The following is a 17,041-nucleotide window of genomic DNA, read 5'->3' as shown; positions in this document are numbered from 1 at the left end:
TAAAATGATGGGATTTGTAGATTATTTTTTTTTTTTTTTAAACACACAAACATATCACCTATGAAGGTAAAATGCAAGACCTCTCAGACCTTAAAAAAAACCAACCCAAAACACAAAACCCCAAACATGCTTTACTTGGTTTACTCAAATTCAACCTCAAATACAAAAACTCCTGCTAGCAGAGGCCCAGCCACCAGCGCATGACAAAAAATTACTTTGAGTTTAGGGGGATTAAATCACCCCCAGAGTTTCTTTTAAAAAGGCCTCTGTGAGGTGGGTGAGAAGACTCCTTGTATTCTTTCCTTAGGACCCCAAAGCAGCCAAATTGAGCCACCAACTGCAAAAGCAGAGAGATAAGGGAATAGTGTTGCATCTAATCAAAACTGAGGATAGACTGCAATTATTCATCCTGGAACACAACCAGGCCCCTCGGTCAATCACGTTTATGAACAAAATTCTGTGAAACCTTAAAATAACCAAAGAACGAACTGCAATACTCTTAAGCCAAAGCAAGCCCCTAAAATCTTTAAATGTAGATGTATAAACAATGCAGGGAAAAATTCCAGTAAATAAATACTATAAGCTTATGCCAGCACTCTGGTTGTTATGTGCTGCTATTTTGTATCTTGAACAAGAAATAAGATTGTCACTTGTGGCACGATATACCCTCACAGAGAGAAATGACACATGCACGCACACAAAGATTTCCAAAGCACCTTCTGGGGTGGGGGAAGAGGTAGGATATAAAATCACGCTGTAACCTGCTATCTGACCTGCAGGATAAGCACCCAAGCAGAATACTGAGAAAATCAGTGTGAATAAAATCCTGATACTTTTAGAAAATCTTGACTTAAAAGAGCAAGTTGAGTATACAACTTCAACAGAACACAAGTTCAACAATCTTTAAGAAGCATGGTTGAGAAACAGAGCATAATATTTGATATCACCAAACCCTTGTCTACTTTTAGGTCACTTCGATACATATAATAATTCCCTCTTGTATTTAAGATGTCTGAAATTGAAAGAAACACAAAAACCCGATGATGTTCATGAGAGAGTTTAACTACTGCAGATTATCAATAAAGAAGACTTCCCTAAACTCACTGAGGTTTCTATGTAGTATCCATGTCCTACAGACAACCGCATCACTATACAGGGAGGCACAAGAGCGCTACTGAGCAATTCTACTTCCCTCATCCTGCAGAATACATGGTGTTCGGCATGCAAACGCAGATGGATTAGTGGTCATTTCTTCAAAAATCATAGCTTAAATAAGAGTTGTGTAGCCCTTTTACGCATCTGCGTTTTTCTTGCATCCCCTCTATCTAGTTTGTAGCTCCAGCTCAGCAGACAGAGAAATGTTTTCCTGCAGGCAAGAATGAACAATCTCTCCCCAATTACAGAGCCATGTGTGGGCTATGAGCAATTTTCCAAACATAAAAGGAAGGAGGGAATTTGCTATCCATATATTAACAAGCTAAAACAAGCCAACCTGCAGATGGAAAGGATCAAAGTGTCTGTTTGAGTCACCTCAAAATTAATCCCCTCCAGGAATGTTCATCACCTTCCCCCCACCCCCAACACTACGTCCCCCCACTCCCTCCCAGAGCAAGAAGTCAAGCTTAAAGAATGTATCTAGCTCTTTTAGATTAATATGATACTCCCCAGAATACACACACCCTTCTTTTTCTCTTTGAAAGGTGTTCTTCACCCTTCCCCCTTCATCCCCAGACGTGCACATGCAGATAGCCAAGAGACAATTTTATCCCCATTGTCTATCAAACGTGATACTATTCTTCATCAAAAATATTCACTGAAGGTTCAGGATGGAAATGGCACCTGCATCACACAGAAATATGACTCTCTTCCAAATGCTAAAACAGCAAAAGTAGTTTTTATCATCTATACAGATTCTTTGAAGCAAATTTGCTTTATAAACAGGAAAAAGTTAGTGTGAGAAGCTAAAGATACTGGGAAAAGCAAATATACACATTATGATGGATAGTTTTTTTAGTATTTCCAAGATGTTATTCACATTTGATCTGCCATTGCTCAACTGTATTTTACACAGTATCTTAGTTAGATGTCAAAACAGCATCTGTGATGTCAAACTCTTCTACACTTGTCTCTTCAGCAAGCTGAAAACTATCATGATTGGGAGAGGGCCTGAAAAAAGATTCTTGTTCTGCTAAACTATGGACAAAAAAAAAAAAAAGCTACATTCTCCCCAAAAAAGCCTAAAGAAGTTAAAAAAAGTTCAACTAAAGAAGTTAGAGTTAACATAAATAGCCCAGTTTTATTCCTACAGAAGCATCAAAATTCCCATTTTTCATAAAAAGTGTTAGAAACAGGAAATCTAGTAGCTGATGGCGTTAGTAAGAGCTACAAGAGTAACATTAATTCATCGAGTTCTTGCCACCCCAGAATACTGGCCAGATTAAGGAGGCAATGGGAGTTGGCTATTGGGCCACAAGGCTACTGGGAGTTTACAAGCAAATCTATCCTGCTATCACCCATGTTACATCCATCAGCGCCACTATACTGAAGAGTGGGTAATTTGGGAAACTGCCATGTACAGAGTGATGTGGCTTGCTGACAAGCAACATCAGTTGTTCCAACAACTTATGAAACAACGTGAGCTGTGCTAGGCACCATTAATAGGAAGGAAATGACGCACTGGGAACAGGGGCTTAACTTTCAAATTCCACCTGTTAAATCCATCCCTGGGCTTTTAAGTTCTCTCATTTCATTACTGCTCACAAGTTTGCCACCGCCTCTTTTGCAGAGAGGCTATACACAAAATTAGATAAAAAGAGAGATAAGACACAAACCATTTCAGGTACCAACCCACCAACTGGATCTTGGAAGTGTCAAAAGCTCCCTGCCTCACCACAGACCTCTGGGAAACATGGACAAATGGTTTAGTTTTTCCATGCAGCTGTGCACCATCTCTAAAATTTAGATACTTTTTTTTTTTTTTTTTTAAGATTGGGATGACATGCAGCTAAGTAACTTTGAGAAGGATCACAAACTGCCCAGATACCACAGCAACATATAATGTAACAGAGAGGAAGGAAGGTAAATATATTTGTGCATGAACATACTTGAAATGTCAGCAGCAATCCAGTTTCACTACACCTGTAAAAGTAAGCTAGCAATAAAGGAGGAGGTACTCAGAGGACTGGTTTCTAAAATTATATCACATTTTTGGGAGCACTGCTGCGTATATGAACACCAGAATTAATAAAAGAAAAGCTTTGGGTTTTTCTTTAGTGAGCTAGCATATTTCTCTTTCCCTTTAGAAAGTTTCGGTCATTTGGTTGGGAAACAAATTTGTATACAGCTATTCAGGATTAATCAATAATCTCGTTGCTACAACATAGGGAACTAAGAGAATACAGCACACCTTAAAAAATTATTCAGCTACAAATAATGAAGAGAAATACAAAAGGCATCTTGAAGTACTTCATCACCTGGTATACATCTTATAGCCAAGTAATGTATTATTCTTCGGAGTACCTTGCTGAAGTTGGTATGTGTAAAGTTCATCTGTCATTACCCCCCCCCAATTTTTTCATTACAAATACATCACCCTAAAAATAAAATCTTGATTCTTAGCAAAAGACAAATAACCAAAAGAGCCAAAACACAATCAAGAAATGATATTTTTACTCCTGAAGTACAGAACAGTCTGGGTAAAACAACACATAACTCAGGTCTGCCAGTTCCTAATCTCGATCAACACAAAGGCATAACAGCATACATAGGCTCTGTGGCCCCAAAGTGATCACAACTATTGCATTTCCCAGGAACTCTATATTCAAAGACCTATGCAGGTCAAAAACACCACCCCAGAAACGCTCTTTCCTTTTTTCTCCAGGCCTTTTCATACCACTTTTAAGCAGAAGTATTTTCATTATTCTCCTTTCCCACTGACCGTGTCTCTCCTGAATACCTTTTCTCTTGCTGAATTCTGCTCAGCAATAATTACAATACCTAGGAAATTGCCTGTGACTCTAGGCAACATCCCTAAATCTATGAAATCCTCAGTTTGTATTCTTGTAACCTCACTCAGGTGAGTTCACACTTCTCCAAATAATTAAATTTCTTCCTTAACTAATGTGTCCAGCTACACCTGAAATACTTCATTATATCAGCCATACAACACTGAAGTTGCACTCAATCTTCGCGTGAGCATAACACTTTTCTTTCAGAAAGTGCAGAACTTCAGTTCTGAATACAGTAAGTCAGAGTTACTTGAACTGAAACTCCCAAATCTATTAGCACATACAGGAAATTTCATGGTCATGGTAAACAAATAAAACTGGTGCACAATTTCATGTCATTAAGAAATAAATGGAGCAAGCTCACCACTCTTCTGAGAGCTGTCAAAAGATAGTTAATGACTCATAGGAAAACCTTTATTTGCTCTGCACACATGCTTCATTTCCCTCACCACTTCAAGTACAACAAAGGGAAAAATTCTGCCTGCTTGAACACTCCTACTCTATTTTGAAATGTTTTTCCCTTCTCAGCTTTACAGGTCTTCATTAGGGAATAACTACATATAACTGTAACAGCACCCACATGGGTAAGCCAAAGCAAGTAAACTGAACGACCCAAAAACGTTAATGCAGGCAACTTTCCCTCTAGAAACAAACTGTAAAAGAAGCATCCATTTCCTTGAAAGACTTGAAGGAGAAAGAAATTGTTCCAGGATGTAATGTATGTATGTAATGTATGTCCCCAACTGTCCCAAATGTATGTCCAAAAAATATGTAATGTAAATCCCCAACTAGGGATGACACAGTGCTTTCCCCTCCTCAAAAGAGCCCAAACCATTAAAAAAACAATTCTTAAAGATACTTTGATTATTTATCAGTTCCTTCTGGCAACATGGAAACACGTTTCTTTAGCCACACGATCACTGATTATTTTGATACTATTATCTTAAACTGGACTATGAATCAGGTTTTCCCCAGAAGTACTGTTCTGTACTTGCAGATTCCAGATGTCACAGCTGAACACAGCCACTCTTTCCCAATTAGCTCCCAAATTTTGTTTCCTGGGGAGTAGCACACTATCTCCTGCAGGCCATAATCAAATCTGGTCTGCCTCACAACCTAGTCTCTAGCTTTCAGGAAAGGTCTGCTTGTTGACACACTTTATGCCCCTAAAATGCAAAAAGAATGGCTATTATCTCTTCAGGACAGAATAAGCATCCATTTCAAAATAAAACTGAGAGTAACAACATGCATACACACGGGAAACAGCTAAAGTGTTTCAGCTACACAGAAACAAAAAGCCAAAAACTGCATTTTAAATAATTACTCTTTTCTTCAAAATACCTTTGCAGAGCAGAGAAAGCAGGTATTTGACAAAAGAATACTCACAGCAAAAGCTACTCTTGTGCTTCCTGGGGGCTGGAGTTCTAGCTGGCTTCTGGCATGAGTCCTCTAGATTAGTTTCTTTAAAGAGAACTACAAATCCCATGATGCACTTCATCAATGCTAACAATAAAAAACTTGTGCTTCAGGAAAGCCGCTACTTGGAGACAAGTCCAAGTTTACCAAGGGGTGGGGGGGAATCACAAATGAACCAAATCCCATGAAGCAGCACAGAAGTAAAAGCACAATATTGAACAGAAAATGCAAAATTTTTAAGCCTCAAAAGCAAGAACTCTACAGAAGAAAATTGAGTTTCCAGCCAGACTTAAACCTATTTCTTCCCCTGCCCCATCATTAAGCATCTTGAAACACATACGTAATTTAATACAGACAGACAAATCTTAACACTCAAGACTACACACTTAAGTATGCTTTTGTACAGCAGACAAAGGAGTGACAGGATAGCTCCAAAATATTTTAAGTAACCACAGCATATAAGACAGAAAAAAGCAAGACAAGTAAAGGAATATTGGCACCCATAAAAATACTGCAGAACATGAAAAGCTCTCCAAATAATGCAGGACAGCTGGATTCAAGCTGCAGCGAGGTCACTGCTCAGTATCTGCTGAAATGGAACACCTGCAAGATTACAAAAAGCACAAAACATGGAACTCTTTTGAAAACGACTACAGAATTATTGTCAGTCACTTCTTTCCAGAGTAGTAACTTCTAAAGAAAGTGTATGAGACTTGCCAATATTTACTTATTATATTTTACTTACAGACTGAAGATGCATTTCTAAAACAGGTCTATTGCTGATAGTTAAAAACCACAATTTTGCTTTCAAACCATAGCCAAAGAGCAAGAGCAGCTTAAATAAAATAGTAGGTTTTTTAGATGCTTAAAAAAAAATTCAGTATTTGGACTAGACAGGAGAAAGCAGAGAGGAAATTTAAGAAACAGACTAATAACAAGCCCAGAGTTTTGACTGAAATCTACTAATCTAAAAATTTATCGCTTAAAATCCAGTCTACTACTAAAAATGTACACCCTCCCCAGAGTTTGATCTTAAATCCCTAACCTATCGAAACTGTCACTGGCAATGCCGGGTTTCCCAAAAGCTGCAATACTAGGTTATAAATTGTACTTGACTTTTCATCTTCCAAATCAAATCTGTCTCAGCTGAAAATAAAAATAATTCTGAAGGCTGAGAGTTGCTGACAGTTGCAAGAATAAGTGAATGACTGCAAAAAAAAAAGACAGCACACTTTAGGAAAGGCTTATTAAAAATAAGTGAGATACCTTGTGTTCATAAGGAAGTGTTTTCAGAGTTTTTTCAAACACAAATTAAATTGATTACATACTAAAATCAACAGCAATGATTTTAACCACAGAACTAGTCAGGTTCCAGGCTCTCACTTCTTGACCATAGCAACAGGCTGTTTGTTTATGAACTAGAAATCAGCCAATAACTGCTTCATCAAACCCAAAGGGAACAGTTTGTTACTGAAATTCAGGCAGCTGAAATTTCTTCATGTATAAATATAATTTTAAAAAGGCAAACTAGCCATAACCTGGCAAAAGTATAACACCAACAATTTGTTAAATTTGGATTGCAAACACTATAGAAAGGCTCAGACAGACCAAGTAAACAAAACCTAACACATATGTTCAGGAAATAACCTGTTCCCAGACACACAAGCACACAATACCCACAGAGATATTCTTTGCTCTCATAGTTACTATTTTCAGGACACTAACTTCCAGGAAAGTATCTTGTAACAAGCCACTGTCGCCTATTAATCATTAAAGCTAGAAAAAATAAAAGCCTGGACGCACACAAGTTGTGTTTCCACGACTAATTCCTTTATTACTTGGGGAAAAATCATGTAAGGCTGCACAACACAGATCATGTCTCCCTCTTCACTAGCCCCAGGAAGGGCAAAAGGGTGCCCATGATGTGGTACAGAGCCTAACACTGATAGAGCTACATGTTACAAACCACCCCATCTTCAGAAGAAACCTCTAATTGAGTAATCCATTAGCTTGTGGTTGGTATCAAACAGCCAGGAATGCTCGAGCTGTGCCTGGCCAGAGCATCTCTCAGTCTCTCCTGGTAGTTCATATTAAAGTACCAAAGTGGGAAGGGGAGAGTCTGCATTCACAGCATACAAAGAGGGAAGACCATAGGACCTCTAAGCCAGTACGCTCTCCTGTGACGTGGAAGGCTCAGGCTGAAGTTCCTGCCCTCCTTTGCTTCCACATTGCAGATAAGCACCCCAAACACAGTGCTACAGTATCTGTCTCGGCTCCATGAATACTGGATTATTTACTACAATAGCCCAGCCTCAGATATGAAAACCAACTTTTCCCCTCTCCCTCCTTCCCAGTGGGATGCCCTCAATTGCCCCCACCCCCACAACTACCAACTTGACAGCATCAACTCATCTCCACTGGCCACTACAAATCCAGCTGCTGCCCTGAAACAGGAGGATTTATGCTAGCCAGCACAGAGGACTTAGCTACTGACATTGTAGCTACCAGAGGAGAGAAGGAAGAGGAGACACACTTCTGCAAGGACAAGAAGCAGTATCGGCAACCTGACACTGACCAGCAGGCTGGAAGGAGCTGCAGAACGTACCACACAGCTGTCTGGGCCCTCCTCATCCCCTCCAGAGAAACGGTGGCAAGCCAGATGGAAGTGTCCCCTGGGCTACTTTCAACTGCAGCCACCTGCTGAACCACTAAAACAGAAACATGACACCAGAAAAAAGCCTCAAAATGTATTAATGGGGATGAACATGGGTGATCAGGACACAAAAGTGTCCGAATTTGGCAACCAAGAAGCCTTGCAAAAACCTGAAGTTTTTGTCTGCGGAAGACAGAAGGTGCAACATGCTTAGGTTTTTTTTTATTGGTGCAAAAAAAAAAAAAAAACAAACACTGCTAGAGGAAGTATTTCTGCAGAGACCCTCATATCCAACAAGACAATATTATACAAATATAAACAGCCCTCACTGAATTACACCCTAGTGGCTTCTTTTTTCACCTTACCTTCTCAAATGAATTTTAGTAGTACTAGCTGCAGAAAAAGGGCAAGTATAGAAAGACCTATGGGAAAAGGAAGCCAACCCATTTAACTAAAAAGACAGCAATAAATACACTCCTATTGATCAGTGGGAAAGAGCTTACCAAATATACAGATTGAGAATGGTAGGCAAGGGACAAGAGGGCAGGATGGCATGTTTGAAGTTTTATATATGGTCTAATGATTTTTTTCAATGCAAGGAAGAACTACAAATTCATTTGCATTGCAGGATTACACAGTTTACCCAACTAAAATTACCTCCTTCAAGAACAGCATTTTAATTGCAAGTAAAAACTTAAGTCTGCAGGTTGAATTCATGATCACTTACTTTTTCACTCTGTCCACAGGCATACAGCTTTCAACAAACTGTGAAGAAAAAAGATGACCTCAACTTTACATTTTTTTTTTGTTAATTTCTGTGGTTTAGGCTTAAAAGGTATCAGCACCACTTTTGTCATTCAGTAAGTCAATCCAAGAATGATAGATAAATAAAAAAGCTAACCTCCAGAAGTGCCTCCTGAACATGTAAACCTAATAGAGCGCTCTCCATACACCACCATTCTCTTTCTCATTCCCCAAAATTAAATATATGCATTCCTAAATGGATTAAGATCCTCTTTCTCCCATCCCCAAAGCTAAGAGAGTGTCTATATAGCTTAAGGAGCTACAAAGACATAACAGCAGCTTCCCTTCCTCTGTCTCTGAGGCTGCTTAATTTCCTCAGGTCTTTTCCAGTGGAGGTGCACTGGAAGCAGGCTGTATCACCACACCTGTCCATCAGATTACTGCAAATCAACCTGTCACTTTATGCCTCAAGCAATTAATTATCTCAATTCTGTTATCACACAGGTCTGTACCCGCAGGGTAATTAGATAGTAGCATGGGCAGGAAAAAAAAAAAAAAGAAAAAAGAAAAAAGAAAGAAAGGTGAACACCTAGTCCCTGTGAAGCAAGGCAATGTTAATTTCCTATCCCTGGCAGATCACTACAACAGACCCTGCAGGCTATGGAAATTCTGCCTTTAATACATGAAGCACAGAACAGCTACACACCCTTCCTGAATTTAAGAGATCCTGAGTGTGCAAGTCCAGTTATATTCTTAAACTATGCAAAAAAAAAAAGGCAACTTTAAAAGCACAGTTACATGGTGAAGTATATTAATACAGGAGACTACCAAATCAAGTGGGGAAAAAAGGGAGCGGGGGGCACTTACATGCATGAAGTGCATTACCATTATCAGTGCAGACTCTCACACACTGCCATAAAGACAGCAAGAAAACCCCCTCACTCTCTCATTTATCAGATGTAGCTTATTATGTTTATTCTGCCATTCCAAGCACTGCACTAAAGGATTAATTTTAAAAGCCAAAAGCAATACAATGAAGTACGTTCCTGTCAGAGTGCTAGGGGTGTTGCAAGAAGCAGGGTAGCAGATTGCTCTATCCCCAGCTGCAAAATACCATCTTCCACACTGTTTTTCTGAAACTCAGTTTTCCTTCATCATCAAACGGCAGGCCTCACTTTGGGGACATTGGCCTGACAAAACTTTAATAGCGTTGACATTTCCAGGATGCGTGCTTCCCCCAACCTTATCTTCTACCTCTCACTAAAATAATTTGCTGCTAAACACCTGTAAATACTTACATGCAAATCCTTATTATAGGCCTACAGTATAAGAAACAATTAACTGACTATCAGAGAGGCTGTACAGTCACCTGGCTTGCTTCTAGCCTTCCAGCCACAAAGGTACTAAGGCAAAAAAAAAACAAAACCAAAAAACCCACACCATCAAAAAACCACCGAAGAACAACAAAAAAAGCCTGAAGCGCTAACTCACTCCTGCCCCCCCACCTCTCCTATCACACACATCTTCTTTCATGGTTGGAGAGTCTCCATCAAGAGGGATTTTCCAAGAGAAGGTTCTTCAGCAACAGCTCAGGCGTGTAGTTGTTAAGATGTGGTAACTCCTGGTTACTTTCAGTCCTGTATTTGAGTCCTCTGTGTGGAAGGCACATGAGCTGAGTTTAACCTCACCTGCAAAGGTGGTTCTTTTCTAGGCTTCACTTCCTTGTTGCTGGTCAGTCTTAGCCTATCAATCAATGGCAGTGATAAAAAGGCCTAATATTTCTGAATAATAAACAACAGGAATTGCTCCATAGTGCTATTTCACTTAAGCAATTAATTTTAATTCTTAAACCATCAACATGAGGTACGTAAGTGAGTAAGTACCTTAGCATCTGAATAAACGTTTCCACTGTTATCTTCCCAACTTTACTCAATGACTCAGTATCAGGGGGGAATCATAGAATAGAATCACTCAGGGGAATCACAGAATTTGTTGGGTTGGAAGGGACATTTAAAGGTCATCTAGTCCAACCCCCCTGCAGTAAGCAGGGACACCAGGTTGCTCAGAGCCTCATCAAGCCTGGCCTTGAATGTCTCCAGGGATGGGGCCTCCACCACCTCTTTGGGCAACCTCTTCCAGTGTCTCACCACCCTCATTGTAAAGAACTTCCTCCTAATGTCTCATCTAAACCTACCCTGCTCTAGTTTAAAACCATTGCCCCTCGTTCTGTTGCTACATGCCCTTGCAAACAGCCCCTCCCCAGCTTTCTTGTAGGCCCCCTTCAGGTACTGCAAGGCCACTATAAGGTCCCCCCAGAGCCTTCTCTTCTCCAGGCTGAACAACCCCAACTCTTCTCAGCCTGTCCTCATAGGAGAGGTGCTCCAGCCCTCGGATCACCCTCGTGGCCCTCCTCTGGACCCACTCCAACAGGTCCACGTCCCTCTTGTGCTGAGGGATCCAGAGCTGGATACAGTACTCCAGGTGGGGTCTCAGGAGAGCAGAGTAGAAAGGCAGAATCACCTCCCTCAACCTGCTGGCCACAGTTCTTTTGATGCAACCCAGGATGCGATTTGCCTTCTGGGCGGCGAGTGCACGTTGTTGGCTCACGTCCAGCTTTTCATCCACCAGTACCCCCAAGTCCTTTTCCACAGGGCTGCTCTCTATCATATCATCCCCCAGCCTGTATTGATAATGAGGATTGTCCTGACCAAAGTGCAGGACCTTGCACTTGGCCTTGTTGACCTTCATGAGGTTTGCATGGGCCCACCTCTCTAGCTTGTCAAGGTCCCTCTGGATGACATCCCATCCCATCCCTCTGGCATGTCGACTGCACCACTCAGCTTGGTGTCATCTGCAAACTTGCTGAGGGTGCACTTGATCCCACTGTCTATGTCATTGATGAAGATGTTTAACAGCACTGGTCCCAGTACGGATCCCTGAGGGACACCACTTGTCACCCTTCTCCATCTGGACATCGAGCCATTGACTATACCATCTAGATGTGACTATCCAGCCAGTTCCTTATCCACCAAACAGTCCACTGATCGAATCTGTATCTCTCCAACTTAGAGAGAAGGATGTTGTGGGGGACCGTGTCAAAGGCCTTGCAGAAGTCCAGATAGGTGACATCCGTAGCTCTCCCCTTGTCCACTGATGCAGTCACTCCATTGTAGAAAGCCACTAGGTTGGTCAGGCAGGACTTGTCCTTAGTAAAGCCATGCTGGCTGCCTCGAGTCACCTCCCTGTCCTCCATGTGCCTTAGCATAGCTTCTAGGAGGATCTGTTCCATGATCTTCCCGGGCACAGAGGTGAGGCTGACAGGGCAGTAGTTCCCAGGGTCCTCCTTTCTACCCTTTTTAAAAATGGGTGCGATGTTTCCCTTTTTCCAGTCGCCAGGGACTTCACCTGTCTGCCGTGCCTTTTGAAATATCATGGAGAGTGGCTTGGCAACTACATCAGCCAATTCCCTCAGGACTCTGGGGCGCATCTCGTCGGGTCCCATGGACTTGTGTATATTCACATTCCTCGGGTGGTCACGAACCTTGTCTTCACTTGCAGTGGGAGGGACTTTGTCCTCCAGGACCCCGACTTGCAGTCCTTCAACTCAGGAGGCGTGAGGAGAGAGGCTGGCAGTGAAGATCGAGGCAAAAAAGTTGTTGAGAACCTCAGCCTTCTCCTTGTCTGTTGTTAGCAGTTTGCCATTCTTGCTCATCGTGGAGGGCGTACACTTTCTTTGACCTTCCTCTTCTGGTTGACATACCTGTAGAAGCCCTTCTTGTTATTCTCAGCATCTCAGGGAGTTCACCTGTTGCCCCAACCATGAACTTACCTCCATTCACTCTTTTCATTTAGGCTTCTGCCTGACAGGGGCAGAACCCCTTGATCCTGGTTACTTTCTGATAGGTGCCCCCATTTCTGTTTCAAGAGAAGCAGAAGACTATCTCCACCAGTCTATTTCATGTTCAGCCTCCCTAATGCACCTTAACCATTCAGCTTCCTCTCCGCAGCTCTGCCACTAGGCCGAGCAGATCGTTCACCTGTTCACAACGCCACAGCACTTCTCACAGCTGCCACCTGTTACCAGTGAAAGGCTCCGGCACTCCCTTGCAGCCTGTGACCTGGACGGCTGTATGTTTCTGTGGCAGCTCTATCTGGGTTCCCACATCCATTGTGGCTGGGGTTGAAAACATGACCTTCTGCCAGGTGGAGACCATAGCTAAGCTCCTTCCAAGAGGGTGATGACCACCAAGAGGACTCACCAGCCGAGCTGGCAGAGCTTCAGTTCCTTCCTGCGTGCCCTTCCCCACACCCGGCTGACGCCCACGTGCTGTTTGCCCTGACTCGTGTCGTGTCGCACTGCGTTTGCCGGGTCCGTTCGCCCACCCAGGGAGCCTGCCCTTGTCGTGGTGCTCCCAGGTGATGCCCTGGGTGACGCCCACTCGCTGCTTCCTCCCTCAGTGTCCAGCGACCTGGCCGCTGCGCTTCTGAAAGGCTTTTTTTCGAGGGGGGCGGTTGGCGCCAGCGAGTATGCCTTGCTTAGGTCTGCCGCCGGCTCCTCAGCAGCCCACCCACAAGCTGCCGGTTCCCAGCACAGGCTAGCCGCTTTTCCCAGCTTCAAAAAGCCCCCAAAGGAGCCCCCTGCCGGCCCTTTTTGCCGCGAAGCCCTTCCCCGGTGCGGACTTGGCTGCACTGGCGCCATGCAATATTTTAGGTTGCACTTAAAAGGGCGAAAGTATGGCAAAGCTTTACTTATAGAAATACACAGGATTTTTCATATCACAAGAACGCAATGACAAGCAGTAATGTGCAAGCTGGTTTAGTACTTTTTTTTCCTCTACCCCCCCAAAAAACCCAACCCCACTATAAATTTCTGACAAGTTTTGTGAAGCTGATGGACAAGGTACATTCAGCCTTCATTAGTATGGTAGGCATTGTGCATTCTCAATAGGTACTCAGTAATGATCAAGAGATTCTTCTGGCATGCGAGTTAACAGTTTGATTCTTCAACTGGCAGCCAGAAAAAGTACACTAGAAATTCTCACTAGGAATGAAACAGAACTCTAAGCCCTAAAATTAAGTGCCTAACCAACCACTACGCTTCTTTTAGTATGTTTAGTGACTTCTATATCAATTTCCTTGTATTGCAAATGTCTGACCACATTTGGTTTTCCGTCGTTACACTTGTTCTGCAATTTTAGCACTGCTTTCTATGTCAGTTACCATCTTTGTTTTTGTTAAAACATGTTTAGGAGACACACAAGTAATTATACTAATCATGTTTTATTCAAATAAGCCTCACAGATCTCTCCAAAATACCACCTCATTCTCTGTCGTTTTGAGAGAAGGAAAGTCAGACACAAAAGTGATGAAGAAGCTCTCTATCACCTTTGTCAGATGCAAAAGAAATTGCTGTATTCTTCTAATCTTCTGCATTATTATATCACTATCTCAGTGATATCACATCTTCTGCCAGCCGTAGATCTTATGGTCAAAGAGAGAGATAAGCCTGAGGGATGGACTCACATGCTACTCTGCAAGCAGCAGAGCCAGAGAAAGAACACACAACAGGGATCTTTTTCTGTGTTCCAGCTATAAATATTTTCTGCATGACCAGGAAACATGAGCAGGCCAAAGAAGGTAACAACAATGGTAACGGTATCCTAAAATATCACAGTTGTTCAGTAAAATGAAGTGTGAACTGCAGAAAAGTAATTTGGATTAAGTCACAGATTGCAAGGAACACTTGATTAAACCACTTGTGGCCACTGCCTTCTCTAAATAACCATTCCCCGTGGTACGTACACATCTACACTGAAATGAAATGGATTGTTTTAATTTAACTCATGAAAAACTCTTGACAATGCAGCACTGATTCATGAGCACCTGTACTTCCAACAAATTAAATAACTCATTAAGCTTTCCAATAAACATTAGTTATTAGAAGTAATCAATTTAATTACAACAAACAAAAGCACCCTTTTGGCTACATAGGATGAAAAAGCTACTACTTCCAGTACTTCAGAGGTTCTATTTCACAGCTTCAAAGTCATCAAGAACCTCATTAGTTTCAGCAAAAGCCCCACTTGGCCTTCTATGAACTTGACTAACTAACTGCAGCAGTTTCTTTTAAAAATTAGCCAGCTTAAGACATCTGTAATCAGTCATGGTGTTGAACGGTATCCAGAAGTCTCCTATCAAACATCACATAAAATAGACCCAAAGTCTCATTTGTACAGTTACAGCCCTTGTGGCTCTTGCCACTGTTTCATACCTAGTAAACACTGCTGTTACAAATGTAATGACTATCACCAGGCACTCCTCAACACACACGCAAAAAATACACCGTTTAACATGTAAACAACATCCCAAAAAAAAGGGCATTTCAAATTACACAAAATACCGTAATTATCACCTAATCCTAGGCTTGGAAACGACACACTTCGTTGAGGCACAACTCCTTACTGCTCAGGAGACCATTCCAACTTGGAGGATCACAGCGCTGCAGCCTGAGCCATCCGGCCTGCACTCCTGCTCAGTGCCAATGCCAAAAGCTGTATATGCCCTAGACAGTTATCAGAAGACACAAAAACATCCTGAACCTCGATTCCTCATACGGATAATTTATGCAAGAAAAGCACCAGTAAGCAACTAGAGATTTTGCTCTTTCTCGTAAGACGGCCAGCAGTTTTAGCCAGTGATGGCAAGCCACTGCCATCGGCTAGAAGTTGAGCGTCAGGAGGTATTTACGTGCGTACGAAAGACACCACCGTTTACCACAGACACCAAACAGATGTGGGGCAGCGGCTGAGGGCAGCCCCCGCAAGGACTGGCAGCAGACGGCAACGCGAGAAGCCGAGCGTGGGGGCGGCTCCGCGCTGCCGGAGTCGCCTCAGCCCCGCACCGAGGGTTCCCCCTGCTTGATAAACGCGCAGGTTTAAGTAACTTTCCAGGAGTGAAACGCCTGCCTGCCGCTAAGCTGCTCGGCATGAAGAGACCCAGCCTAGCTACCCAGATACGAGAGCGCCTTCCTGGCCCCTCGGCCGGACCCTGCCTGCGGACGGCGCGGCCCCCCGGCCCACCGCCGCCATCCCGCCCTCCCCGTGGCGGCACTCCGCCACCTTTGCACTCCCCGTAGAGACGAACCCTTGAACCTCAGCGCACGGCTTCCCCTGTTCCCCTCGCCTGCTGGCCCGGCCCCCGCCTGGCCTGCACCGCCGGGGGCAGACAGCCAGGCATAGGGGGGCGCTCCGGCCCGCCGCCGGGAACAACGCTCCCCCGCCACCCACCCTAACGGGCCCCGAGGGCGAACGCACGGCCCCTCCGCCCGCCAGCGGCTGGCCCCACAGCCGCCTCCTCTCCTCAGCCCCCCACCGCGAAGGCGCCGCGGCCCGCCGAGGGCTCCCCCCGCGCCGCCGGACCTCCTCCGCCCCACCAGGAACAAAGCCCCGCACCGGCCCCGCGCGCGCTCCCACTCCCGTGGTTCCCGACGGCCGCCCAAGTTTACCTCGCTTCCCCGGCTCCGCGGCAGGGCAGGGCGGCGCGGCTGGAGAGCGGGAGCAGCGATTCCCCCTCCCCCAGCGCCGCAAACACTTGTTTTTATTTCCTACGGTCCCTCCCGCCGGGGAGAAACCTCCAGCGCCTCGATCAAGGCTGAAGAGGAGGCGGGGAAGAGGCGCGTAGCACAGCTCCCGGCCGGGGAGGGGAGGGGGGGGGCGCGCGGGGCAGCCCCGCCAGGCCCCGGGCCGCTGTGCTCAACCCTGCGGCAGCGACACCCCGCCACCGCCACGGACACCCCCGACCTGTCGCGATCCCCCCCGTGGCCGCGGGACAGGCCTGCGCCCCCCAGCCTAGGAGGCTTGTCGCTTGGGGGTGGAGGGGTCTCTGGAACGACGGAAGTGCCGCCACGCCGTAGGGCCCTGCAAGGCTGGGCTCTCCCGGCCTGTGCCCGTGCGGCTTTCAACTTAAGCGCACGGCTGGGAACCGCAACTCTTGGAACGCGAACACTTACCTCTCTCCGGGACGGCCAGCCATGGCTGCCGGCAGAGGAGTGAGCTTAACAGCCCTGGGCAGCCACGTGCGAAGCGGCCACGGTAACCAGTTTGGTGCAGCGGGGCCTGCACCGGCCCAAGTTTCACGGCGCAGCATCTGAGGAGCCAGGATGATCCCCAGAATCACAGCTCGGCCACTGCCTAAGGCTACAGATTCGCTGCACACACGTGTT

General features: G+C 44.5%; 1 protein-coding gene across 7 annotated transcripts in view; it reads right to left on the bottom strand.

Moving 5' to 3' along the window:
- TNS3 (tensin 3) overlaps window positions 1-16,621 on the bottom strand; it is a 187,496-nt gene extending 170,875 nt beyond the window's left edge. For 2 of the 7 annotated variants that reach the window (XM_074575679.1, XM_074575682.1), the window contains exon 1: window positions 16,325-16,461. The gene's annotated coding sequence lies outside the window, so the exon portion shown is untranslated. Of the gene's footprint in view, window positions 1-16,324 lie in introns of all 7 variants that reach the window. The other 5 variants (XM_074575680.1, XM_074575683.1, XM_074575678.1 and 2 more) reach the window with 5 other exon arrangements.
- Window positions 16,622-17,041: the final 420 nt, after the last annotated feature.

The sequence above is a fragment of the Larus michahellis genome, chromosome 2, assembly GCF_964199755.1.
Source record: "Larus michahellis chromosome 2, bLarMic1.1, whole genome shotgun sequence".
In the NCBI taxonomy this organism is placed as follows: Eukaryota; Metazoa; Chordata; class Aves; order Charadriiformes; family Laridae; genus Larus; species Larus michahellis.
Note: the sequence above shows the minus strand (reverse complement) of the source record. Positions and strands in the feature narration are given on the sequence as shown.